The sequence below is a fragment of the Ornithorhynchus anatinus genome, chromosome 9 (assembly GCF_004115215.2).
Source record: "Ornithorhynchus anatinus isolate Pmale09 chromosome 9, mOrnAna1.pri.v4, whole genome shotgun sequence".
In the NCBI taxonomy this organism is placed as follows: Eukaryota; Metazoa; Chordata; class Mammalia; order Monotremata; family Ornithorhynchidae; genus Ornithorhynchus; species Ornithorhynchus anatinus.
The window spans coordinates 51,941,317-51,968,636 of NC_041736.1; the positions used below are offsets into that span (position 1 = coordinate 51,941,317).

The 27,320-nt window shown below is 42.2% G+C and overlaps 1 protein-coding gene across 1 annotated transcript in view; it reads left to right on the plus strand.

Annotated features, from left to right (window-relative positions):
• Positions 1-1,371: 1,371 nt before the first annotated feature.
• Positions 1,372-27,320, plus strand: part of SERTAD2 (SERTA domain containing 2) — a 115,090-nt gene continuing 89,141 nt past the window's right edge. Inside the window, exon 1 of the mRNA XM_029072117.2 lies at positions 1,372-1,442. The gene's annotated coding sequence lies outside the window, so the exon portion shown is untranslated. The remainder of the gene's footprint in view (positions 1,443-27,320) is intronic.

Here is a 27,320-nt window from a genome sequence, read left to right on the forward strand (position 1 = left end):
TGCCCCTCATAGGAACGGGTTGGGAGGATGATGGCCAAGGCCGACCCACAATCCCCCGGGGCCCCCAGAACATGGCTCCCTGGGGGCCACCAGGCCACGGTTGCACCCTCGCCCGGCTGGGGGATCTGGAGAAGCAGCTTTTATTTTCCTCCATTGGAATGCGGTCGCCCGCCCCCCATTAGGGCCCCCGAGGTGGTTGTGTGGTGGGGGGGGGGGGGCTGTGTGTGGGACTCCTTGACAACTGGAGGCGGAGGCAGCTCTGGGAACTGAGTAAGTTGTCTGCCCCTGCCGCCTCCTCCTCCTCTTCCTCCCCCTGCTCAGAGTCAGCAGCACAGTCAGTCCCTATCTCTGTCACGCAGCCAGCAGGCTCGGCTAGCCCCGTTCCCTCCCCTCCAGCCCCAACCCTCACACAGTTATTTGCGTGACTGAACCAGGCCGGGGGGGGGGGGGGGGGGGGGGGGGAGGGAGAGAGAAACTCCTCTCCCTGGCGCGGCCCCTATTCGTCGACGGCGGACGCTCATCATCCGCAGGCCGCTCTCCGATTGGCCCATTCGGCCCTTGGGGGCGGAGCGGAGAGCGGCCCCGCCGGCTCGCGGCGCCCCTCTCAACGTCCGCCCACTTCTCCCCCCGCGCCGCCGTTCGCAGCAGTGTCCTCAGAAGACTCATTGGGCGAGGGGAGACGCCAGCCGCGCAGGGAACCCCGTGCCTATTGGCCGCGGTGTCCGTCCGTCTTCCAGGCGCGCTTTCCCATTGGGCGGCTCCGCTCCCAGCCCCGCCCTCCCTCCCCCTCCTCGCTGCCCCCCCCCAAAGCGGCCAACCTCCGCTTTCTTCCCCCCCCCGCCCCCCCCGCCCTCAGCTCCCCCGTCCCCGTCCAGCTGGGCGGGGATCGCCGGGCGCCTCGGTAAAGTCTGTGAGTCACTGCACAACCCATCAATCCAATTAAATGTCTTGTGCTAGTGGAGCGGGCGGTGCTGCCGCCGTCGCCCGCTGCCTCAGCCGCCTCAGCCGCTCCTTGCCTCCCTCAGATCCATGGCTGTCCGTCTGCGCCGGTCCCAGTGTCACATCCTCCGCCTCATGAGCAGCCGCGGCCACTTCCCCCTCAGCCAACCTCCTCCTCTGCTTGGGGACTGCAAAGGGATGGGATAGAGCAAAAGCCTCCCCTCCAGTCCTGTCCGATTAAAGTCCTCCTTTTTCATGATTTATTTATCCCCCTCATCATCATCCTCATTTTCATTTCCACCCTTCTGGGGGGGGGGGCGGTTTCTTTGGGCTTTCTCTTCCCACCCTCCCTCCTTTTTGCTTTTTTTCCTCCTAGCCTCCCCTCTTACTTTATTTTCCCCTCTCCCCCAAACTCGCCATCCTCCCCCCAGCCCCGTCCTCCCCCCTCCCCATCCCTTCAGATTTGGAGCTGGAACTGGGTCCGTCGAGTTCTTCTGAAAAGGGTGAGTAGCAGAGCGTGGCCTCTGGTTTTGGAAATGTAAGTGGTTCCCTCTTAGGGCGGGTCGGAGCTGCCCTGCCAGGCGTGGATCGAAGGTGCAACTCTTGCTCCTTCCTTTGCTCTCCCATCCCTCGTCAATTTCCCCAGCCATCAACCTGGCGAAATTCCCGGGTTTGCCCCACTCCGACCCCGCAGAGCCAAATTCGATAAATTCCATAGTATTGATCGAGCGCTTACTATGTGCAGAGCACTGTACTGAGCGCTTGGAATGGGCAAATCGGCAACAGAGAGAGACAGTCCCTGCCCCATTGTTAATGGTATTAATATTAATAAAACACACAGGTTGGCTTTCGCAGCTCTGCTTTCCTGAGCATCAGCTAATGAGCCTTGTGTCGTCCGATCCTTCGTTTCCTTTGCGAATGGCCAGGGACGAGTTCTCTCCCAATCCGAGGTGCAACTTTTATTCACAAACAGTTAAGCCGAAACATCAGACCTTTTCCTCGTGAAAAAATCGGTTTCGCAGAGCAACGGAAAACAACCGATCCCTGCCTGAAAGGCACACGGTCGCAGGATTGAATTTTGCGTTTTCTTGCCTTGGGCGGTTTTTTTGTTCTTTTGTTTTAATCGATCCAGTTTTAAAGCCAAAATCTTTCCGACTTGAACCTGTTGGAAATCAAGAAAGGTAGATGGAAACCTGTTCTGACACTTCATCTTTACCTCATCCTGGCGTCCTTAGGTATTGCAACACATTCTGAATTTTTCAGCTTTCCCAGGCGTGAGGCACGGTGGAGGAAGTTATGGATGGACAGTTAGCCTGGGTTTTTAGCCTCAGCTCTGCTCTTTTCCATTCGCTCAAGCTGGATCTGCATGGTTTTGTTTAAAGTTATGTCAAAGGAATTTAACTGACTTTCTCTTGTTAGTGGTCTAAAGTTGGTGTGCTCCATCTGTGTTAGGCCATTATGCGTATTTAGTCACATATACCTAAAGGAAGTGCGAGATGAAAGTACAAGTTGCAAAAGTATCTTTCTGCTAATGCTTTCTCAGGCTTTTTTTTTTTAGCTTACATGAAGTTAGGGACTAGTGGTCTACGAAATTGAAATTGGGGAAAAAACAAAGGTAGATTTGAAGTGTTAAAGTTCAGAACACTTCATCCGATCTGGGTCGTCCTCGCTTTGATAGTTAAAATGATTTAGTTTAATTAAGTTGATTCCAGTGCTAGGAATATAGTCTTTATTCTTTCGTTCGGGCAGTTGAATCAGAAAGCGTATTGAAAAAACCTGTCAATCCGCAACCGCTTTTCTTTCAAAATGACTTCTGATCAACAGTTGTATTAACCAAATTGATAAATGCACCTTGGAACATGCCTGAAATCCATTCATTCATTCAGTAGTATGTATTGAGCGCTTACCATGTGCAGAGCACTGGACTAAGCACTTGGAATGTACAATTCGGCAACAGATAGAGACAATCCCTGACTAATGACGGGCTCACAGTCTAAGCAGAGGAAATCAAATGAAGCAGTTGATATTTGGAAATAGGAAAGGTTTAAAATGGCAAAGATGTTAAATTGCTATTGTACATAAACCAGAAAACTTTTTAAAGTGCTCCTGTTTGAACACATCAGCCCATTTAAAAGTAACATACCTAATTATACAGTTTTCTTTCATATCCCAAAAGCATCAAAACATTTTTCCATTTCTATCTGCCTAAATACATTCTTGAACATATTGTCTGCTATGCCGCTTGACTGCTTTTTAACAAGAATTTGGAAGGACCTTGGTGAAATTTCTCAAAAATTAATTTATTTTTGAACACTAGGGAAATACTACTAAGATTTTTTCAGTTGATGATTACACTGCCGGTGAAATAAGGAAATCAAATATCTTTTCCATTGGACATTGTGGGAGATGTGCTGAAAGATTCTCTACATTTGTACTGAATCCCTTTGAATTTCTGGAAAGTTTGGTAATGAAATGTGGTGTTAAAGAGCTATTTTTATTGTGACAGTCTCTTTTTGAGTTGATGCCTAAGTTAGATCTGATATTGTGGGAGGTTAGCATTATCTGGAGTGTTCATAATCTTGCCTTTCTAGTGACAACTTTTCTACATAAAGAATGCTTATGGAGAAAATGAAGTTATACTTTGGGTTAGTTTATGAGAGATGTATTTTTAACTTTCTGGAAATGGGTAAAATGCTCAGGAACAGGTAAAAGGTAAAATAGTCTTTGCTACCATTACGTCAGTTTCCTTGTATGATTTCTTCTTTGACTAGTAAATTTCCTACTACCAATATAAATATAAAATGTGTTATATTTTTTAATTGCACAAATTAGATTTTGTGTGTCTATATTGTGTATTGTAGTGATACTGTCAGTTGATTTCATTAATCATGGTAAATATATCCAAAAAATCAGTAAATGCTTTGAGATAAGTGGAGGTAGCTAATAATTTTTCAAAGGATTGAAGGTGAAAGCCAACACTGTACTCTTTCAATTCGTAAGGAAAAAATAATAATTATAATAATTATGGTATTTGTTAAGCGCTTACTATGTGCTAGGCACTGTACTAAGCATTGAGGTGGATATAGGCAAATGGGGTTGGACACAGTCCCTTGTCCCAGTGGGGCTCTCGGTCTCAATCCCCATTTTACAGATGAGGTAACTGAGGCCCAGAGAAGTGCAGTGATTTGCTCAAGGTCACCCAGCAGACAAGAGGCAGGGCCGGATTTAGAACCCATGACCTTCTGACTCCCCGGCCCATGCTCGATCCACTACGCCATGCTGCTGTTCAACAGTCTTATAATGTGCGTACTGAGACAAATGTTATTGTTCTTTGTAAAAAAAAAAAAAAGACAGTTAATGGATGCTGCCTATTGCTTAACATTTTTTGTCCTAATACAGCATGATTTCATCAATCAATATATTTATCTAGACTCTACTGTGTGCACAGAGAAATTCACCCATAAAAATAGGTATGCTTCATAACTATTAAAATAGGAAGGCTTAGAAAGAGTGGGGACAAGAATCACAAAGTCAGTCCTGCCCCACTGTCATTGGGAAGGTTGTGAGCCTGTAGAATGTTCATGTAGCATTAAGAATGAAGTCTGAGGCCCAAAAAAATAGTTAATAGTTGAGAGTTGTAGAAACTTTTCAGGTTGGATTAAAGGTAGGGGAGGATTCAGCCTGAATCAGTGAAAAATCTGAATTGTAGAAGTATTTTTTAAAACTTAGTTGATTCAGATAGGTTGCTGCATTTGTGTGTCCACACGTGCTTCTTCTTGTCTTTACTAGGCTGCCTTTTTAAATATGCCTTTAGATTCAGTTCTGCCAAGACAGATTTTCATTAATCAATCATATTTATTGAGAGTTTAATGTTTGCAGAGCACTGTTCTACATGTTTGGGAGAGTACAACATATTGTACTATTATACTAGCATATTGTATAGCACCATATATTGTACAAGTGCAAACATTGCACGTTTTGACTAAAATACTACTGGGAAGTAGGGACCCTTCTTCCACCATTGCGTGTTAGTCTGGATACAATGCAGTGCTGTGTTGTAAGAAAATCTTTCAACCAATTTTATCTGAGGGCCTCCAGTGTGCAGAGCACTGTCTCAAGCATTTGGGAGAGTACAACAGAATTAGTATACGTGAATCTTGCCCACAAGGAGCTTATTGTATAGCAGATGAGACCTTCAAACAGATGCTAAAAAAATTCGCAGGCAGGAGGAAGTAGAAGAGTGTATTTGATAGGTACATGTTATGTAAGTACTTAAGTGCTTAGGTGGTGCAGAAGTGATGAAGTGGCAGTTGGGGAGATAAAACTTTCAACCCCCTGATCTCCAGTGTGCCAACCGCCTTCCCCTTAACCCCCGATGACCTTGCCCACTACCTTTTGGCAACATTGAAACCATCGGGCGAGACTTTGCTTCAGTTTCTCCATCACCACTCCACTACCTCCTCATCTTTAAGCCACTTTGCCACCCTCTGTACATGCACCAGTGACCCTAATTCCCTCTCATCTCCTAAAAGCTCTTGCCTCTGTTATTCTCTACTCCCTCACTGCTGTCTTCAACCTCTCATTCTCTGATAGCTCCTTCCCTTCTGTCTTCAAACATGCTTACGATTCCCCATGCTTAAAAGGTTTTCTCAAACTCATCGCCCCATCTTCCTACTTTCTCATTCCTATCCAGGCTCCTGGAATGAGAAGTTTACACCTGCTGCTTTAATTTCCATTCCACCAAGTCTCTCTTTGACCCTTAACAATCAGGCTTTCAACACCTTTGCTTCTGAGGTCACCAGTGACCTCTTTACAGCCAGATCTAATGGGCTCTACTCTGAGTCCTCCTTGACCGTAAGGCTGGTTTTGACCCTGTGGACTACTTCCTCCTCCTTGAAACACTATCAGGCCTCTGTTTTCTTGATGTGGTACTAACATCGTTCTCCTATCTTTCTGACCGCTCCTTCTCAATTTCATTCACCAGCTCCTCTTCTGCCTCATTCCTTAAATGTGCAAGCCTTGCAAAGCTCTGTTCTGTACCCTTTACTCTGCTCAAATAGCTTCAACTACCACCTGTAGGTGAGTGATTCAAATCTACCCCAGCCCTGATTTCACATCTAACCTGAACCCTGTCAGCATCTCAATTTTAACACATGTGAAACCAAATTCCTCACTTCTCTCTAATCTGGCCCTCCACCTAACTCTCCTATCTCAGTCAAAAACACGACCACCCTCCCTGTCCTCGAAGCATGCAACTTTGCTTTCTTAGTGGTATTTGTTAAGCACTTACTATGTGCCAGGTACTGTACTGAACACTGAGGTAGAAACAAGTAATTCAGGTTGGAAACAGTCCATGTCCCCCATGGGGCTCACAGTCTTAATCCCCATTTTACAGACAAGGTAACTGAGGCCCATAGAAGCTAAGTGGCTTACCCAAGTCACACAGCAGACAAGTGGCAGAGCTGAGATTAGAACCCAGCTCTTCTGACTCCCAGGCCGCCTCTGCTGTTTTCCCTAGCCATGCTGCTTCCCAGCATCATATCATCCTTAATTCCTCACTTTCCTTCAACCCTCACATTCAGTTAACTGCCAAATCTTGCCATTTCTTCCTTCCCAATACCCCCAGGCTCTCTCCTTACTCAGTACCCTAACACTCTGATACAAACTGGAGAGGAAAGGTCAATGTAGAGAAAGATTTAAGACTGAAATGCGGGGGTTGAAAGAGAGGAAAGCATCTAGTCTGTAAACTCCTTGTGGGTGGGGACGTGTCTGCCTACTCTGTTGCACTGCACTCTCCCAAGTGCTTAGTACAGTGCTGTACTTATAGCCAGCACTCAATAAATACCAATGATGATGATCAAGGATAATGTCAAAAGTTACCATCTGAGAGACCAAGAGGATGTGGTGTTGGTTAGGAAAGTTAGGTGGAGGAGAGGATTTGGGAGGCGAGATGAGATCAGTTTTGGGCATACTGAGCTTGTGAGACATGACTGTGTAGATATCCTGAAGGCAAGAGGAAATGAGAGGTCAGGGCTAGAGAGGTATATTTGGAAGTCATTGGCATAGAGATGGTAAAACAGTGGAAGCAGATGAGAGCGTGCACATTGAGAAGAGAGGAAAACCAGAACAAAGCCAGGGGATTCCAATTAGGGAGGCTGAAGAGGAACCAGTGAAAGACACTGAGAAGGATCGGCCAGAAAAGTAAGAGGACCAGGTTAACCAAGGTCAAATAGTGTTTAAGGAAGAGGGGAACCATCCACAGTCCCTAAGATGCGACCCAAGAGGTCGAAGAGGATAAGGACAGTGTAGAGTTGTTAGATTTGATGAGGAGATAATTGATGACCTTGGTAGAGCTGACTCGAGGAGTGAAGGAGGCTGAAACTGGATTGTTGAGGGTTGAGAAAGGAGTTGGGGGAGAGGAAGGGGATGCAGTGGGCGTATGTAGTCCCTGGCTGTGGTGTCATACTGGCATGAGTATTAAAATGCAAGTTTCAGTGAATGCAAGGTTCTTCAGGAATGCAACCCCCACGTTCTGGCAGAACTGACTGAATTCTCCTTCTATTCAAGAGGCTTGTACTCAACTGGGGATTTGTTAACCACAGTGTAGACCAAAAGCTTCCTTTCCAACATCAAAACCTGCCTTCCTTTTGCAGTAGGAGAGAGGATAAATTGTGAAAGCGGTGGTAAGTACCCTAAGTTATCATAAATTCCAGATTAGTGTGGTCAGAATTAATGAGGTTTTACTAAAGCAGCAACTGCCTAATTGCTTGATTTACTCAGAAGTGTCTAGCAGCCCAGCTCATATGATATAGGCCACCCTTACACAGCACAGAGAAGTATAAAGATTTGGCAATTATCCAGTAAATTGGATCTCAGTGTAAACAATCAGACTAAATCATTCAGAACCCTCCCCAAAAAATCCATTTTGGGAATGAATTCTCTAAGTTAACTGAATACATTGATCAAATTAATTAGATGATTGTCAATTTTCCCTTTGTCCTAGTTTGACATAACCAAGTACACAGCAATTGCCAGAAGTCTGTGGAGCGGAGAGCAGGACAAGAGAATGGAGGGACACTTCTACTTTCCAAGCACCTTTAATCTATCGATGCGCTTTCAGTGCTGACTGTGTGCAGAGCACTGTACTAAGTACTTGGGAAAGGAAACTAGAATGCGTACACACAATCCCAGCTGTCAAGGAGTTTACAGTCTAATGGGGGATTGTGGAGGGCAGATGTTAAAATAAATTACTGTAGAGGAAGTAACAGAGTATAAGATATGTACATAAATTCTGAGGGGGTGATGGTGGGGTATCAAAGTACTTGAGTATGAACTTAAGTACTTAGGTAATAATAATAATAATGTTGGTATTTGTTAAGCGCTTACTATGTGCAGAGCACTGTTCTAAGCGCTGGGGTAGATACAGGGTAATCAGGTTGTCCCATGTGAGGCTCACAGTTAATCCCCATTTTACAGATGAGGTAACTGAGGCACAGAGAAGTGAAGTGACTTGCCCACAGTCACACAGCTGACAAGTGGCAGAGCCAGAAGTCAAACTCATGACCTCTGACTCAGAAGCCCAGGCTCTTTCCACTGAGCCACGCTGCTTCCACTGAGCCACGCTGCTCAGGTGCTCAAGTGATATGGGAGGAAGAGAAGAGTAAGAAGATGAAAGCGTAGTCAAGGAGGACCATCCTAGGGAAGATGAGTCCTAGCGGGTAAAACACTGGCTTTCTCCATCACTTGCCTGCTGTGTGACCTTGGTCAAGTCACTTAACTTTTCTCTTCCTCAGTTTCCTCGATTGCAGAATGGGGATTCAGTGCCTGTGCTCCCTGCTACTTAGACTGTGAGCCACATATGAGCCGGAGAACATATGCAGCCTGATTAACTTGTATCTTCCCCGGCACTGAGAACAGACTTTGGCCCATAGTAAGCGCTTAACAAATACCATTTAAAAAGATACGATTTGAGAAGGGTTTTAAAGATGAGAGTGGTAGCCTGTCAGCAATGAAGGGGGCGAGAGTTCCAGGCAAGAGGGAGGACCGTGTGCTACTAACATTGCATGGGAAGAGGACTGCATTTCTAGGACTGCATATTCTATTTCTGGAAACTGATAGTGATGACAGCGATGGAAAGTCACAGATTTGTGGCCCGAAACCAAGGCCCTGCATTTCTGCTGCTAGAGCATAAGCTCTGCGAGGACTGGGGCCACATCTCTGGCTTCTGTCGTATGTTACCCAGGCGCTTTCTATGATATTCTTCACTAGGCACTCAATTGAAGGTATCGATGGTGTTGCAGGTACTGTGAGTTTTCCACCAAGACCCCACCCTTGCTGTAGCTCTGCGTAGATAAATGGGCTCTGCATTATCACCAAGAGTTTCCCCTTGGAAATAGCAACTGTGAACCTGTGCAAGAAAATTAATGGAGGCATACAGCTTGTTTCAAGGGGCTGGGCCCATTTAGGTACATTTGTTGACTGATAATGGAATTTAGAGAAATTGTAAAATTTTGAATTTGTTTTGGCACCTGGAATATTTGTAAATTGGTATTTCAAAAGAAGCAGTGTGGCCTAGCAGAAAGAACACATGCCTGGGAGTCTGAGGACTAGGCTCTAATCCCAGCTCTGCTGCTTGTCCGCTATGTGACCTTGGACAAGTCATATAGCTCCTCTGTACCTCAGTTTCCTCACCTGTAAAATAGAGATTAAATAGCTGGTCTCCCTCCTGACTAGTCTTTGAGCCCCAACTGGAAAAGGGACTATGTCCAACCTGATTGTTTCGTGTCTAGCCCAGTGTTTAGTGCTTGGGACAATAAACACTTTGCAAGTACTATTATGATGATGATCATCATTATTATGGACATTTGGGATGTGTCGATTTAACCAACTTTTTGGTAAACTGTCAAAAGCCCAGTATTGACCTTGTAGACAATCAATCAGTGGTATTAATTGAGCACTTCCTGTGTGCAGAGTACTCTACTGAGCACTTAAGGGAACCCATTACAACAGGTTGGTTGACACAAAGTTATGAACATTGCCAATATGGGTAGACCAATGAAGACTATGTAATTAAATGGAATTTCTAGTATGATTAATTCAAAGTTTAGTCTTCTGATTTACACTTAATATGACTCATAAATCATTGTAAATAAATGAATAAATGCTGACTATTTTGTATGTATTACTATTAAATGAAAAAATTCTAACCATTTCTCTGGTTGTACTGCATTTTAATCATATTTATTGAGCGCGTACTATATGCAGAGCACTGTACTAAGCACTTGACAATGTACAGTATAACAGAGTTGGCAGATATGTTCCCTGCCCACAGGAATTTACAGACTACAGGGTAAAACACTTACAGAAAGGTATTCCCTTCAGGTAAGTGCATATGGTCTTTTTTAAAATAATCAAAATTGCTTCACATGAAAAGCTGTCCTATCTAATATCCATAATTCATACTTGATTTTTTTATGGTATTAAGTGCTTACTAGGTTATAAGGCACTGTTCTAAACGCTGGGTTGGAGACAAACTAATCAGCTTGGACACAGTCCACATCCCACATGGGGCTCATAGTATTAATCCTCATTTTGCAGATGAGATAACCGAGGCACTGAGAAGTGAAGTGACTTACCCAGGTCATGCAACAGACAAGTGGCAGAGCCAGGATTAGAACCCAGGTCCTTCTGACTCCCAGGCCTGTGCTCTATCCACTAAGCCATGCTGCTCCTTAATTCTTTGGCTTTTGGGTGAATATGTGTGTTTGGGTGGCTGTAGGTTTGTGTGCATCAGCAAAGCCTTGGTTGAAGGTCATTTATTTTTTAGATGACACATCCTCAACTCACATTGTGTCCCAGAACTCATATCTGCTTCTTCCTTTGTCTCTCCTTTTGTGAATCACTGAGGTGTATGTACTGAGGTGCTACATATGAGGGGGGGTGAGAGGGGGGCGGAGGGGAGGGGGCCTGGTGTGCCCAAGTGAAAAATCGTGATTCCAAATGAGACATAGGGGAGGGGAGGAGTGGATCGTTTAGGAATGATATCTGCGGGATTAGTAATACATGCTCCTTTTTATTTTCATATTTCAAAAATCTGCATCTCCTGCTGATAGGAAAGTGGATTCATTGACAGCTTTTAGGGACAAAACAACTTATACAGTATATATTTGTGGGTTGATGAGGTAACCAAGTTTTGGAGTTCCAACCTCAGATCTGCTATTGTTAACCTCGAACCCTCTTTGAAACCCTAATCCATATCATCATATAATGGTAAGGGAATAGGGAGGAAACAGAATAATAAGGCCCATCCTAAATGGAAAAGTTAAATGATAAACTATGTAGTAATTTTTTTTTAAAAGCACTTTAAAAAGGCAGAATAAATACTTAGCCTTTAGGATTTTAGGATGTATTATTGTAAGTTTCATTACTGTATCAAATTAGTTGTGACATCTTAAAAACTTGCCTCAGAAAGTGAAGTTGCTGACTTTGGAAAAAGTACGAGAACCCTTATTCGTGTATTCACCAGAATGCTCTGAATTTTAAGCAACATGTCTCGAACCATTTAAGCCATGTTCTGGTGAGCCAAGAACCTGATTGCTTAATAATATGAAGTTTAACAGGGCTTTAAACCTGTATTTAATAAAACCAAAAGTTTGCAGGGAGCAGCTTTTTAAAGACCATTTCATGGTTAAAAAAAATCCCCCTTCATTACATCCATAAAGTGGGTATTGTATGAAATTTAAAAAAAAAATCAAACGTTTACGGAACTGTCTCATTTTGCGAGTAGAAAATGCTCCAGATAACCAGTTGCGTGATGGAAGCAAATTTCTTATGACTCCAAATGGGAAAATTAATAATATTCGTTTTGAAATTTCGAAACAGTTGCTTAGTTATAGGCCCCCTTCTCCAAAATGTTTATCTTTGTGTCACCAGTGAACTATGCGAGTTACCAATGAAACTTGGTAACTCAGTCTTCCCAGGGCTCCACATAACTTTTTATAACACAACTGAGGAAGTAACTGATTCCTTGCCTATTACAAGAAGCTGTTTATCTAATAGGAATGAGACAAAGAGAGAGTGAGTGAGCTGCATGGGTAACAGGACTATCCCATCACTGATGGGACCACACACCAGGATCTTGGGCTCATGACAAATCCTCTTTATTACAACACCCCACTGGCCCCTCATACCTCTCCCACTCCCTTCTGCATTGCCCTTGCACTTGGATTTTCATCCTGTATTCACCCCTCCATCAGCCCCACAGCACTTATGTACATATACACAATTTTTTATTTATATTAATGTCTGTCTCCCTCTCTAGACTGTAAACTCATTGTGGCCAAGGAATGCGCCTGCCAGCTCAGTTACATTGTACTCTCCCAGTGCTCAGCACACAGTAAGTATTTAATAAATTTGATTGATGCCAGGATGGGCCATCCCAGTATAAGCTGATAGTTGCCCACCTTTGCAAGCAAAAGCTTGTGCATTTTCTAGGTAAACAAATCCCAACTCTCAAATACTTCTCAAACTCCTCCTGTTAGTTTTGGACCCATCCAAGAGTCCCTCATGGTGAACAAATTCTTCCTTTCTTTAGCTGATAGTGTGCGGAAACACCTGGGAACACTTTCTCAAAGGAAATTCCTTTTCTGATGATGTAAACAGTACTGATTCCTCTGCCTTGGATCCTTGTTTTGATGCTAGACTGTAAGCTCATTGTAGGCAGGGAATATGTCTGTTTATTGTTGTACAGTGCTCTGCACACAGTAAGCGCTCAGTAAATAAAATTGAATGAATGCTGATATGAGAAAACTTTCTTCTTGGACAGTTTCAGAGGTGATAATAATTGTGGTATTTGTTAAGCACTTACTGGGTGCAAGGCACTGTACTAAGCACTGGGGTGGTTACAAGTTGGACACAGTCCCTATCCATCCCTGGCTCCCAGTCTTAATCCCCATTTTAGTGATGAGCTGAGGCATGGAGAAGTTAAGTGACTTGCCCAAGATCACACAGCAGACAAGTGGCAGAACGGGGACTAGAACCCAGGGTGTCCAGCCTGTGCCGATCCAGGCACGGTGCAGGTATCTTGCTGCTGTTTGGCAGCTGGCATGCCAGGTGCCCAGTAGCCCCCTGACCATTGGTAACAGTGAGCTTAGTCCCTTGGTATTCTGCATGCATTTTAGAAATGAACTGTGGCTCTCTGGTGCCTAATGGGAGGTCAGGAGGCCTTTAAAAGGACAGTGAAATCAATGGTGGTACATTATGCAAATGAACTGCCTAGAATTTAGCCTCTGTTATTGGGAAAAAAAAAGGATCCCAGGTATATTCCTATTGGAACAGAATTCACAGGAATCCCAAATCCTTTTGTTGTATTAGACTTTTATTAGAAAGAACCTGTGATCCCAAAGCATCAAGCCTTCTAGGACTAATAGATTCGGCTTTCCCTTATCTGCAGTTGAAAGGGTTACCAGCACATACGTGCTTCTTGAGGTCACTAATTCGAAGAAACCATGTTTGTTCACATTGCCTCCTCTGCACAGTCATTTTTCCTGCTCCAGTATCCCTATTTAATTGTGAATCTCTGTAAGGGAAATTTGTGCCCATTGAGGGAGAGCTGTATAGCTATATAGCTAGATGTAGCTGTATATATCAATATTCTGTAGTCTAGAAAAATGAGAAATTCTAAACAGCATGTGTTGCATTCCATAACTTAATTCCCTGAGGTGTGAAGTTCCTATATGAAAAAAATATTTAACTATTCATTCAATAGTATTCATTCAATAGTATTTATTGAGCGCTTACTATGTGCAGAGCACTGTACTAAGCGCTTGGAATGAACAAGTCGGCAACAGATAGAGACAGTCCCTGCTGTTTGACGGGTTTACAGTCTAATCTAAACTACCAATTTATAATGTCATTTAACTATCAAAATAGGTTGAAATACATTAATTCTTAAATATAAATTTCCTAATTAGTCAGAGTTCTTGCTGACATATACTCACTTTATATACAGTGTTTTCTACATTATGTCATTACTTTTCTGTATTTTCCTTTTACTCGTACATCTAATCTGCTGTTTGTAATCCAGTATAGACTTGGGAGTCAGAGGACATGGCTTCTGATCCAGGCTCTGCCACTTGCCTGCTCTTTGACCTTGCATAAGTCATTTAACTTCTCTGGATATCAGTTTCTTCATCTTTAAGGTGGGGATTCAGCACCAGCAGTGACTTCATATGTTGATTTCTGTCCCTTCTTATTTGCATGAAATTTGTTTTTATCAAAAACTGAAAGATGAACTGTAAAATCATTATATCTTTCAAATAACTTTAAAATTGGGGTGCTGGCAAGAAGAAATATTCCAGATTTCCAGTCACTCAGTTAATTTAAAGTAGTATGTTTCAATAAATCAGTGATATTTAGTGCGTACTTAGTGTGTGCACAACTGTACTAAAGGATTGGGAGCTTACAATACAGAAAGAGTTGGTAGGTGTGATTCATTCCTGCTAGGAGTTTACAGACCAGAGAAGCTTTCAGTCTCTCTCTTGTTGATTTTATTTTCTCCTTGATGTCTTTTCAAATTGTGTGGGGACTCAAGAAACCTCCACACTGCCCTATACGGCCTCCCCCCACCCCGGGATGTAATTTGGTCATTTTCAGGGCCACAAAATACTAATTTAGACTCACTGGTTTTGGAGTGATGTCTACCTAAGCAGTCAGCCTAAACGTTTTTCACTTTTCAGGGGCAGTAGCAATTATTCAGTTCCAGAGAATTGAGACTGAAAGCTGACTTTCTCCTGGTCATGTCATTCCAATAGCCACTCTGAGGACTTATGTGAATATGCACTTATGTATTTTTGCTTATACTGGTTTAGTTTGTATTTCCACCCACCCCCGCCCCCCACCCCACCAATTGAATACATAAAGTCTGGGGCTGCCCATCTCCCGCCACCACAAAACTGTAAGCTCATTGGTGGCAGGGATTATGTCTTTACTTTTCTTTGTACTCTCCCAGCTGTCTAGTACAGTGCTTGATAAATACTATCAAATGAATTAATTCCTCCTCTCCCACATTGATTTTTCTTCTCAAGTCAAACCTTCCAAGCTACCACTTCAGCCCTTATGAACTCATAAACCACCTATAGCACTTTTGTACATGTAGTCTTGCCTACTTAACTATTTGGGTCTGTACCCTTTAAGCACCCTCGATTCACCCCACCCCTGCCCGCCAAAACTTAAGTATATATCCATAATTTTTTTTAATGTTTGTGTTCCCCCTCTCCCAGACTATAAGCTCCTGGTGGACAAGGAATGTATCAACCACCTCTGTTGTGGTGCACTCTCCCCAGCGCTTAGTACAAGCCTCTCTGTACAGTAAGCGTTCAGTAAATATCATTGATTTATTTAAGCTCATTCATATATTCATCTGTCCATTCTCTTCTCTCCTATCTGTAATTGCTATTGATATCATTGTTATAAATAATATGAAGCAATTATTGTGTTAAGTGCTTACTATACACCAAGCACCAAGCTTACTTTATAGTAAACACTAAAATAGATAGAAAATAATCAGGTCAGACACAGTTCTTGTTCCACACAGGAAAATTGTCTGGGGTCTGTCTCCCTCACTGGATTGCAAACTGAGGGCAGGGATCATATCTTAGGACTCTGTTGTACTCTCCAAAGCACTTAGTGCAGGATTCTACACAGAGTAGGCGGTCAGTAAATATCTTGATAGGATAATGTGTATTTTCCTTTCCTTTGCTGTTTATGCCTTTCTGCTTCTTTCTCTTTCAGTCTCCTTTTTGACCTCATTTTGCCTATGTCATACATTGAACTCTGAAAAATTTATTGACCTTCAAACCACTGCACTTTATTTCAGTCTAGGGAAAACCATTATATCACACTGTGAATTTTTCTTATCTTTCAAGATTCTGAGTTAATTGTGAGCAAAGTGTTTTTGTAAAGTACCTCCTAGTTATACACAGACATAAAAAAAATGGTGAGGACAGTAAGGCTGTCAGATATCACTATAGAACCTAAGCAAATAAAACAACCAATTTGGATATATGGCATTTTATTTGGTCAGATTAAACGAAGCCATGAGAAGCATTCACAATATATTAAGCACTTGATACTTTGGGAGGATCCATGCTAACCCCACAACAGTTTATTTGCTAGAGTGTTCCTACATAATTTGAAACAAATTCTTTCTCATCTACCTACAATTCTTTCTCAGAGTGACAGTCTGAAGCCCTATCTCACCCACTCTGAAGAAACTGTTTCTCATTATTATGTTTTCCATATGGATGAGCCAGGAAGGCCATGCACTTTAGAAAGCACATGAAGTAAAGCCGACCTACTTTCCTCCCCCCCAGCCACCCCACCTTCCCCACCCCTCCCTTAAGCAGTCCTAAAACACCTGTAAGCCTCAGTTAAAAGAGAAAGAACTCCATTGTGGCTTTGTGAAAGTCTAATTCTTTCTGACCTAATATAGAATCTAGAATAGGTTCCCCAATATCTTTGTGTGTGTACAGTGCAAAAGAGACTTTCTTAGGCCACAGACCACAGAGGGATGAAATATCACTGTCTGCAGTGTTGCGTTTGAACACCAAAGGGTAGTTAGAGTGTGTTTCTCTCTCTTTCTTTCTCTCTTCTGGCAGGTTCTGCCAGCCTAAGGAGCAAGACATTGAAAGAGGACTGTAGATTCTGGTGCCTCATCCAATTTGGCAGAACCTAGACTCAAGAGCTAGACCCTGCCTTGTTCCATTTTTGATAGTTTTCTTTCTCTTTTTTTTTTAACCTACCACTAATGATAGATCCATCAGCCTGAGTAATTCCTATTTGAAGGTATTAAGCACCATGCATATTGAAGAATATCATGTCCTGAGATTTTTGAATGGTTCCATCCATAATTCAGAACTACTGTTGGAATGATTTGTTTCAACTGGAGGCCTGTTTTTTAAAAATGGAACTAGTTAAGCATGTGTTACTCTTTCTCATATATCACAAAGTGAAGTTCTCTGAAAGGGGAGTTATTGCAGGGAACTGTAATGAGAGGAGCACTGATTATGGCTATGAAATAAATTGAAATTTCATTAGAGAGAAAATGGTGATTTTTTCTTGTAACTTTCAAGACTAGATCTGAAATTCTGTAATTTTAAATTTTACTGTGAGCGCAACAGTTTACTTAAGTTACAAGAAAGGGGTGAAGTTATGGCAGTAGAGAGTCTGACTGGCTCTTGCTGACCTTGGCTAAATTGTTATTTTGAAGTGCCTTGCAGAGCAAGTTGACAGTCTTAATGGTTCTTGAAGGAAAAGATTGACAAGATTCCCTTTTCCTCATAAAACAGAAGTTATGTGGGTGGCGTAACTGAAAGGCTATTATCCCCTATCTTTAATTCCATAATTTTTGCTCTCCCAGTCTTCCTTCCATTGAAAGACAGAAAAAAAGTCTCTTTCAAGAGAAAAGAATTTAAACCAAAATTGACTGTCCTACATGGAATCAGACCTGGCTTTCCTTTGATGTTAAAAGCAATATATTAAGCATGTCAAACTATAGCTATCCAAGAATAGGAGGGGGACTAGGCAGGAAAGAGAGAGAAAGATTCATAGATGAGAGAGTCAGAGGGACAGAAGAAAAAGACAGACAGACACACACATATATACTTACAAACATGCTATTTCCCTCTCTGTCATAGCAGCAGAGAGCTGGAGGCTGCATGCCCCTCCCCCAGGCCTACCAAGCAACCTGGCTCTGTGCAGCTTTCACCTCTTCTCTCTCCCAAGTGTCCAGTCCAAGGGGATAGCCCAAAGAGTGGCCCTTAGGGGCCTGGACACTCCAGGGAATGCTGATGACCACAGCAGCCCCTTCAGCCCGGAGCAAGAACCTAACTTCCCAATATAGAGAGAAAACCTAAACTCCCTCCTGTTGCTCCCTGCTGCGGCCAGCTGTCCTGCGGGTAGCAGAGTTTGGGGGAGGGGAGCAGAGGGTCTGTCGGCGACTTGCGGGTTGCGAGTTTACTATGCCTGCAAACTACAGAAAATGGCATAGAAATCTGTACAGTTAACCTAAAGTTATGATCACTAGGTCTATTCGTTTGGGTTAATTTTCCAGTCTTTCACCAGGCCATCGAGTAACAGAGCAGTGTGGGACGGGTTTAATTTTTGCTTTTAAATCTCCGTTTCAGTTTGCCTCCTGACAGTGCTTTTACAAGTCATTCACGTCTGTTGTTTGACACTTCATTCAATCGCATTTATTGAGTGCTCACTGAGTGCAGAGCACTGTACTAAGCGCTAGGAATGTCCAATTCCAAGACATACAATTTCAAGATACACCTGAGATATTGGGAAAAAAGAGCTTAGGTGACAGTTCTGAGAGAGCAGTGGAGAGCTGTAAGGCTCCCATGCCAGGTCTTTTTCTGCCTCATTACTAAGGATTCTTACCACAGTGACGGCGTGGCAGCTCAGCGTGTAAGGTCGGTCCAGCCAGTCTATTCTCTGCCAGCATGAGGGTCCCAAGGTTGATTAGAGCAGTTTGTTTTGCCTCTCAGGGCTAGGCCATCAGTGCTGAAGGCAGAGGTTATCAACTGAAAACAAACTAACAAACGAAAAACTACCTAGGGCACCTCATGTGGTGGGCAGGTGCCATAAGACTCCTGAAAAATAGCTGGCTTACAGAACCGGCAAAAGCCACACAGCTGGCAGTGTAGCATTGGCACTGTGCTGCGATTTCTTGTCTCTCTTTGGGTCTGTACACAAAAATCTGGTGTGCATTTATCAGAGTTCGTGGCTTGTTGCGCCCTATGCCCTAGCAGGAACATGTCTGGCAGGAAAGAGAGAAGGAAGATAGTGCTGCAGTCAACCAGTGGAATTTTTTGTGTACCTACTGGCTGGAGAGCGCTCTCCTAAGTCCTTGGGAGAAGACACTAGAATAGACAGACACCATCCCTACCCTCAGGGAGCATACCCAACGCACCATCCCTATCATAAATTTTTTGCCTAGATTATTGGCCCTCAAGTCTCCTTTGAAACTTGCCCATCATTCTTGGTGAGAAGCTCCATCGTGTTATAAAAACATTTAATATTTAAAATGATTGTTTTTCAAATTTAGAGGATGATGTGAACAACTCAAAACAAATGCTTCTCTCCTAGGGAAAGTAAAATATTCAAATGAAAATCGATGGCTGTTGGGTTAGGACTCAATGAGGGGAGAATTGTAGATAAGGGATCTTGTAGTGGTAAAGTGCTGCTCACAGGAAATTTAGCAGGGTGTAACATATTAAGCAGAAGTACATAATTTTATTCATTGTTTACCAAATGCCCAAGAGGAACCGGACTGCCCATGACTGATACTCTGTTCATGTAAAGGCTACATCCTAAAAAAGGCAAGACCAAAAAAAAATGTATTTCATTTCTTTAAGGGCACAAGTAATGGCATGAAAATTAGATCCCACTCTGACTTTTGGCTCCTGTTATGTAGCTGATTATCTTCACTGGTAGACAGGCCCGAGGGCATAGTCTCTGTATTTGGGGAGCGAAGAGTGAAGGGGACTGATTTTTGACATAACCTTAATGCAGCTCTTTTACTCTCTTATAATGATGGTATTTATTTAGCACCTACTTCACACAATACTCCATACAAGTACTGAGGGTGTATAAAAGGACTCAAAGAACAGTCTAATGGAATATAAAAACAAAATCATGAACATCAATTATATATGGTTTTTATTATTATTAATAATAATAATAATGTTGGTATTTGTTAAGCGCTTGCTATGTGCAGAGTGCTGCTCTAAGCACGGGTAGACACAGGGGAATCAGGTCGTCCCACGTGGGACTCGCAGCCTTAATCCCCATTTTACAGATGAGGTAACTGAGGCACAGAGAAATTAAGTGACTTGCCCACAGTCACACAGCTGACAAATGGCAGATCTGGGATTCGAACCCATGACCTCTGACACCAAAGCCCATGCTCTTTCCACTGAGCCTTGCTGCTTCTGTTACTGATCTTGAAGTTGGGAAGGAGTGTGGCCAAGTGGAAACCGTGTGGGCCTGGGAATCAGAGGACCTGGGCTCTAATGCCAGCTTTGCCACTTGCCTCCTGTGTGGCCTTGGTCAAATCACATAACTTTTCTGTGCGTCACTTGCCCTCATATGCAGAATGGGGATTCAATACTTGTTCTCCCTCCTGCATAGACTTTGAGCTCCATGTGGGACAAGGGAATGACTGTGTTCTGACCTGATTAATTTGTATCTACCCCAGGGCTTAAAACAGTGCTTGACACATAGTAAAAGCTTAAAGAATCAAGATAGAATTGTGTCTTGACAACCTATGCATAAGAGAGTGTCAAGGAAGAGAGAATGTTCAGCAGGGCCAAAGGCAACAAGATCAGAAAAAGGATAAAAATGAAGAGACCATTGGGTGTTTGAAAGAGATATAGTGAGAGTTGCCTCACTGGAGGGAAGGGATTTTAATGGGTCAGATTTTAATGGGTCAAGGAGAGAGATGACAGAGAAAGCGAGATTGCCAATGGGGACAGCATGCTGGAGGAGTTCAAGAAAGGGGAAATGGTGTAGAGTTGCCAAATATCCAGTATATATGGGATTATCCTTTATTGCCTTGTCATATTTCCTGGAAAGATCTGTCAGGAAGGCCTGCATTACTACTGAGCTTGTATTTGAATGACATGAGTCCCACTTCTCCGTAAGATTGGCAAACCAGTGAAGCTGGACTGCAGCCAATGTACCTTATTCTCAAACTGAAATCTAACAACCCTAAAAAGGGTGAGAGATTTTAAGTAATAAATGTGAAAATTAGTGTTTCTGTATTCAAACTCTTCTATCTGTAAACTACTAAGATTGAGTAGTTTCCCAATCATTTGCCCAAGATCTATAGAGAACACAAACTTGAATGCTTCAGAATATTGACCCATAGCCTTTCCAAGAGGAGACACTGGTATGGATATCAGCAAAATCATTCAGTGGAACAAAAAAATTGAGCTGTACTTTTATCAGGGAAATGTACTTTCTGGGTGAAGGATTTCTCCCCCATTCTTTGACTCCTCGTACTGAATCTTAGGCTATGGCTACATTATTCAGTTGGCTGGGGGAGTCAGTAGGCCGAGATCTGATTTTTTTTGTTTGTTTTCACCAGTTTGTTGCTCATTCCTGGAGAGCAATAGTGGAAGAAGTCTCTATAATACGTGAGCATATTTCACCTTTCCTGTCAAACTTTTTACTGAGTAACTTTGGGTGTCTTCAATGTAGCAAGTCAAGGGTTGTTTAACAACGGAGGTCAGAATCTGCAGCTTTCCCTGTCCGTGTTTCCTCCCAGTTTGTTGGACGATGCCTTGGATCAGGACTTCTATCTTTTCATAATTCTAGGGTCGATCAATCCATTTTCTGAGTATTCATTCATTTGGCTTCCCATTCATCTCCCATTTCTGTGCTCTCAATTTAAATTAATTTCTTCCCTAGACGATAAGTGGCTGGGGGGAAAGAGAATATACTCACATCAGTTGTTTTTGCTACTTGTTAGTTCTGAAAATGGAACTGAGGGGAGGAGGAGATTAGAATCCTGACAACAATGACATTTTTGAGGGATTTTCTGCATCTTGCTTTTTCTTCTTAGGGTTCTTTCCAGATAACAGATACTTAAAAGTTGATTCAAAGTTGTGCATCAAATATGTGGTTTTGGCTAAGTAAACAAAGCATCTCACTTGTAGGCTTTCAATTGACCCAGAAATGGGTGAGGCAATACCCTCACTATTTCTCAGTCAGTAAAATATTCTTGAAGCTTTCCCTCTCTGAAAGGCAACATCTCACCTAGTGGAGAGAGAATGTAACAGGGAATCAGGAGACTTGGCTCTTCCACTTGCCTGCTTGGTGTCCTTGTGCAAGATACCTAACCTCTCTGTGCCCATTAACGGTTCACTTAGACTATGAGTCCAGATTGGGGCAGGGATTGTGTCCATTCTGGTCCTCTTGTATCTACCCCAGCACTTAGCACGGAGCTTGGCACGTAGTTAGAATTGAATAAATCAAACTTATTATTAATTTCCCTTACTACTATATCCACTGGCATAGCGGTGCATGTAACTTCTTGTTTGTGCATCAGTCTGCAGGGGAGCGATGGTGATTAGAAGTAATCACTAAAACTACCTGCTACATTTTCCAAATCTGGCTGAAATGAAACCCTGTGTGTGTTCCATCTTATTTTAACTTTCATAATGTGGAGGAATGGGGATAGTGCATTGGTTTTCTTGATTTATTTAGGAAAATGCGGTCAAAATGGCTCCAATATGTCCTTTTTTTAAAGCACCTTTTCCTTTAAGTTTCTCAAAGAACCTGGCAGGCTTGGACCCAAATTCCACAGTCCATGTCACCCATTTCTTCACTTTTCCTATGAAATGACATCACATGATATGGCCCATTATCTTATCATTGATTTCAGTACTCTGGTAATAATTGTAATACTCTCGTAATAATTGTAATATTTATTAAGTGCTTACTATATGCCAAGTGCTTCATTAAGCACTGGGGTAGTTACAAACTGGGGTAGAGAAGCAGTGTGGCTTAGTGGAAAGAGCACAGGCTTGGGAGTCAGAGGTTGTGGGTCCTAATTCTGGCTCCACCAGTCAGCTGTGTGACTTTGGGCAAGTCACTTAACTTCTCTGTGCCTCAGTTACCTCATCTGTAAAATAGGAATTAAGACTGTGAGCCCCATGTGGGACAACCTGATTTCCTTGTATCTACCCCAGTGCTTAGAAAAGTGCTTGACACATAGTAAATGCATAACAAATACCATCATTACTATTATTACACAAAATAATGAGGTGCCTCATGGGGCTCACACTCTAAGTAGAAGAGAGACTAGGTATTGAGTCCCCATTTTGCGGATGAGGGAACTGAGGCACTGAGAAGTTAAGTAACTTGCCCAAGATAACACAGCAGGTAGATGGCGGAGGCAGGATTAGAATCCAGGTCTTCTGACTCCTAGGTCTATGCTGCCAGTTGGGAAACTGCAAATGATAGTCACTTACACCTGTGAAAAATAAAGTACAGTACAGGGAGAGCAGGGTTGCCAGCTGCTGAAGATCGCTTTTACAGACATGAATAAAAGTGACTGACTTTCCAACTCTTTTAGTGACAGATCCAAAGGTTCAAAGAGCTAGAGTTCGGGGGTAAGAGGGGTTGAGGGGAGCAGGGACCGCCGTTCCCATGGGAGCCGCCGGCCAGATTCAGGACAAACTCCTCATCCAGGCAGCCGCCACTTTACAAAGAGCAGCAGGGATGAGGCCCCAGGATTCCTCTTGCCCCTCCCTCAGTGTGGTGGGCATCAGGATTTACAGATGTGGAAATGTTTTTGTGGGCTCTATAGACATGACCAAGTTTAGCACGTTTTTAATGGACTGTCTGTGAATTTATAAATGTTTGGCATCCCTGGTTAAGTAACTCACCTATAGGCACAGTAAATCAGTTGCTCACTTAGGAACTAAATCCATGGCCACTTGCTCGGAGCTGTTGTTTATATTACTCAAGCCAAAGGTCCTCCACTTTTTCACATGATTCTAGGTGAAGAAAAAATCTCACATTTCCCTGTACCTAGTTGCTCAACTCCTCCAGGAGGCCTTCCCAGACTGAGCCCTCACTTTCTCTCTGCCCTTTTCCTCCCCACAGCACTTATGTATATTTGTATATATTATTTATTACTCTATTTTATTAATGAGTAAAGTTCTTTGAGAACTTTGAGAAACTTAAACCAGGTTCTTTGAGAAACTTAAAGGAAAAGGTGCTTTAAAAAAAGGACATATTGGAGCCATTTTGACCGCATTTTCCTAAATAAATCAAGAAAACCAATGCACTATCCCCATTCCTCCACATTATGAAAGTTAAAATAAGATGGAACACACACAGGGTTTCATTTCAGCCAGATTTGGAAAATGTAGCAGGTAGTTTTAGTGATTACTTCTAATCACCATCGCTCCCCTGCAGACTGATGCACAAACAAGAAGTTACATGCACCGCTATGCCAGTGGATATAGTAGTAAGGGAAATTAATAATAAGTTTGATTTATTCAATTCTAACTACGTGCCAAGCTCCGTGCTAAGTGCTGGGGTAGATACAAGAGGACCAGAATGGACACAATCCCTGCCCCAATCTGGACTCATAGTCTAAGTGAACCGTTAATGGGCACAGAGAGGTTAGGTATCTTGCACAAGGACACCAAGCAGGCAAGTGGAAGAGCCAAGTCTCCTGATTCCCTGTTACATTCTCTCTCCACTAGGTGAGATGTTGCCTTTCAGAGAGGGAAAGCTTCAAGAATATTTTACTGACTGAGAAATAGTGAGGGTATTGCCTCACCCATTTCTGGGTCAATTGAAAGCCTACAAGTGAGATGCTTTGTTTACTTAGCCAAAACCACATATTTGATGCACAACTTTGAATCAACTTTTAAGTATCTGTTATCTGGAAAGAACCCTAAGAAGAAAAAGCAAGATGCAGAAAATCCCTCAAAAATGTCATTGTTGTCAGGATTCTAATCTCCTCCTCCCCTCAGTTCCATTTTCAGAACTAACAAGTAGCAAAAACAACTGATGTGAGTATATTCTCTTTCCCCCCAGCCACTTATCGTCTAGGGAAGAAATTAATTTAAATTGAGAGCACAGAAATGGGAGATGAATGGGAAGCCAAATGAATGAATACTCAGAAAATGGATTTTCTATTTTCTGTTTTATTAATCATATATCTATGATTCTATTTATCTATTTTGATGGTATTGATGCCTAGCTACTTATTTTGTTTTGCTGTCTCCCCTTTTTAGACTCTGAGCCCGCTGTTAGGCAGGGATTGTCTCTATCTGCTGCCGAATTGTACATTCCGAGGGCTTAGTACAGTGCTGTGCACACAGTAAGCGCTCAATAAATACAATTGAATGAATGAAGGAATATTCAAGTTTTCATCAGATTGACAGTTTGGACTAAAACTCCAGTGTCAATTACAAACATGATCATTGTCCATATTACTCCTATCTTAAAGGCTCATTGTGTGTCTACCAACTCAGTTGCATTGCACTCTCCCAAATGCTCAGTACAGAGTTCTGCACACAGTAAGCACTTGATAAATACAATTGATTAAATACCATCTCTGTAAGGATGGCTAGTATAAGAATGAATGTGCTGATTATATTCCCTATTCTCTTTTTTCTTCCAAATTTGTTTTAACCGTTGCTCTCTTTCAGGAAATATCACGAATGAGCAAATGTTAATAAGCCAAATGCTTTGCTTTTGTTTTTCCTTTACCAGTAATAAATTTTAACAGAATGTCTCCCAATAGTGATTTCAGTTTGAGTGTGCTAATATTGCTATGAGTATTTCCTGATCTTGTAAGAGGAAGCAACTCCAGCCACTTTGAAAATCAAGTAGTTTCCATAAAATTTGGGTTCTTCATGTAGAGCTGGCACGGCCTACATTTTATAGATTGAAACGCACATTTGCTTTTTACTAATGCTTCACGATTTGTGAATTTACGTATCAATCATATTTATTGAGCATGTACAGGGTGCCGAGCACTGAACTAAGCACTTGGGGAGAATACAGTATAACAGAGTTGCAAGTTACTTTCCCTGCTCTCCATATTAATTAACGCTTGCTACTCACTGTTTTTAAGAAGATGATTATAAAATAGGGTTGATTAAAGACCAAGGTTCTATTCCATGAGGGGGACCTAGTTTTTGCTCTGTGCCTAGTAAGGAAAGTGAAATTGGATTTTTGGTGAGTTTTGTTTTGCTTGTTGGTGCCCTCCTGAAGATTGAGTGCTTTTCGATCTATTTGTGTGTGTGTGTCTGCTACTAGACTCCAAGACCGTTTTTCCATTCTCGTACACACCGTCCACACTCTCACTGACGGGAGTTTTTTCTTGCTCGTATTCAGCCAAAAGAGGCTGGACTCTGCTGTCTTCAGCTCAGTGGAAATTGGCAGCATCCCATCTCCTGTAAACAACAGTCTGACGTCAGCCCATGCACTAGTGATAGCAATGCAACTTCAGAGATTTTCAACTGACTGAGCTGTTGAAAGCCTATCATTGGTTTTGATAATCTTTGGCTTCACTTTAGAGGACCCAGTGCAAAAAAGTAGATTGGTCAGTGACAGAAATAATAGAGCAATTCTTGATAGCTTCAGATGTAGTAGTGAAGGGATTTAAGTGTAAAAGGATATTTGAATCCTGAATTGTACTTCTGAATCAACCTTTCCGCCATTTCATTGTTGAAATCCTTTTCTTTTTAAATTCTAGAGTCCTTTGAAAAGGGATTGGAACCCAGTCAAAACTTAACAGAGTCGAGCGGACAGTATTTGACTTTCTAATTTGCTTATTTGTATTGGGCATTTCTGACATGGTTATACTGATTGTTCAAGTTTTACTTAGCCCAGCTAAAGCCAATTGAGCCTGAAATTATTATGCTTCTAGCTGTTTTTGGTGTCCTTTTTGTAACCACAGAGAGTAGTACTTTTAAAAGAATATTTCTTTCTCATACATGTATGAGTTTTAATGACAATGTCCATTTCCCAAAAAGTTTAGCTGTGAGCAACTTTATGTACTTCATATTTTGCTAAGGGGGCTAATAAATCACTAATGCATTCAGTCATGATAAATGTTGGATTTCCTGTAAGGAATCTCCTAAAGTACCCTTCAATGAGAGGAGTTCTTTTTCGAAATAGTCGTGGTAAATACCAACCATGGTAAAAAAACCTGTAAACGCTGTCTTGACTGAAAAGATAGTTGAAGTTCCTATTCTGCTTCAGAAATTAAGCTGTTGTAACTTAAATTTATTAACAGCTGGCTCTCCTCATAACCAGACCATTCCAAAGACTGTCTTCTATTGTTCATTTTACCACTAAGAGCATTTATAAACCTAAGATATTCCGTTGCCAAAGTCAACAGTTAAAACTGAATGGTTGTAATTCGGTTGTGTTGGTAACAGTGGGAGGGTCAAAACAAACATGAAAAATCATTGTGCTGTTCTTCAGAAATCTGAATGTTATGACAAAAAGAAAGTTGAGCAACAGATTTTCATGTTTAAAATGCAGCCCATCCAGTGGCTTTGAATGTGTGTATATAGTATACATACATACACACATATATGTATATACATGTAAGTATATGCACACACACATACACACACACTCTCACCCATATATGAGTGTGTGTGTGTATATATATCCTCCTTTTAAAACAAACACATGTCCATTTCAGAATGTACAATTTTTTCAAATCATAATTTCATATATTTGGAAGTCAGCAGTTGCAGGTGCAAGATCCTAACGAAGTTCTCCACCCAAGTTTTCACTGAAACATTGCGGCAAGAATACACTCTTTGGTTGGTGCC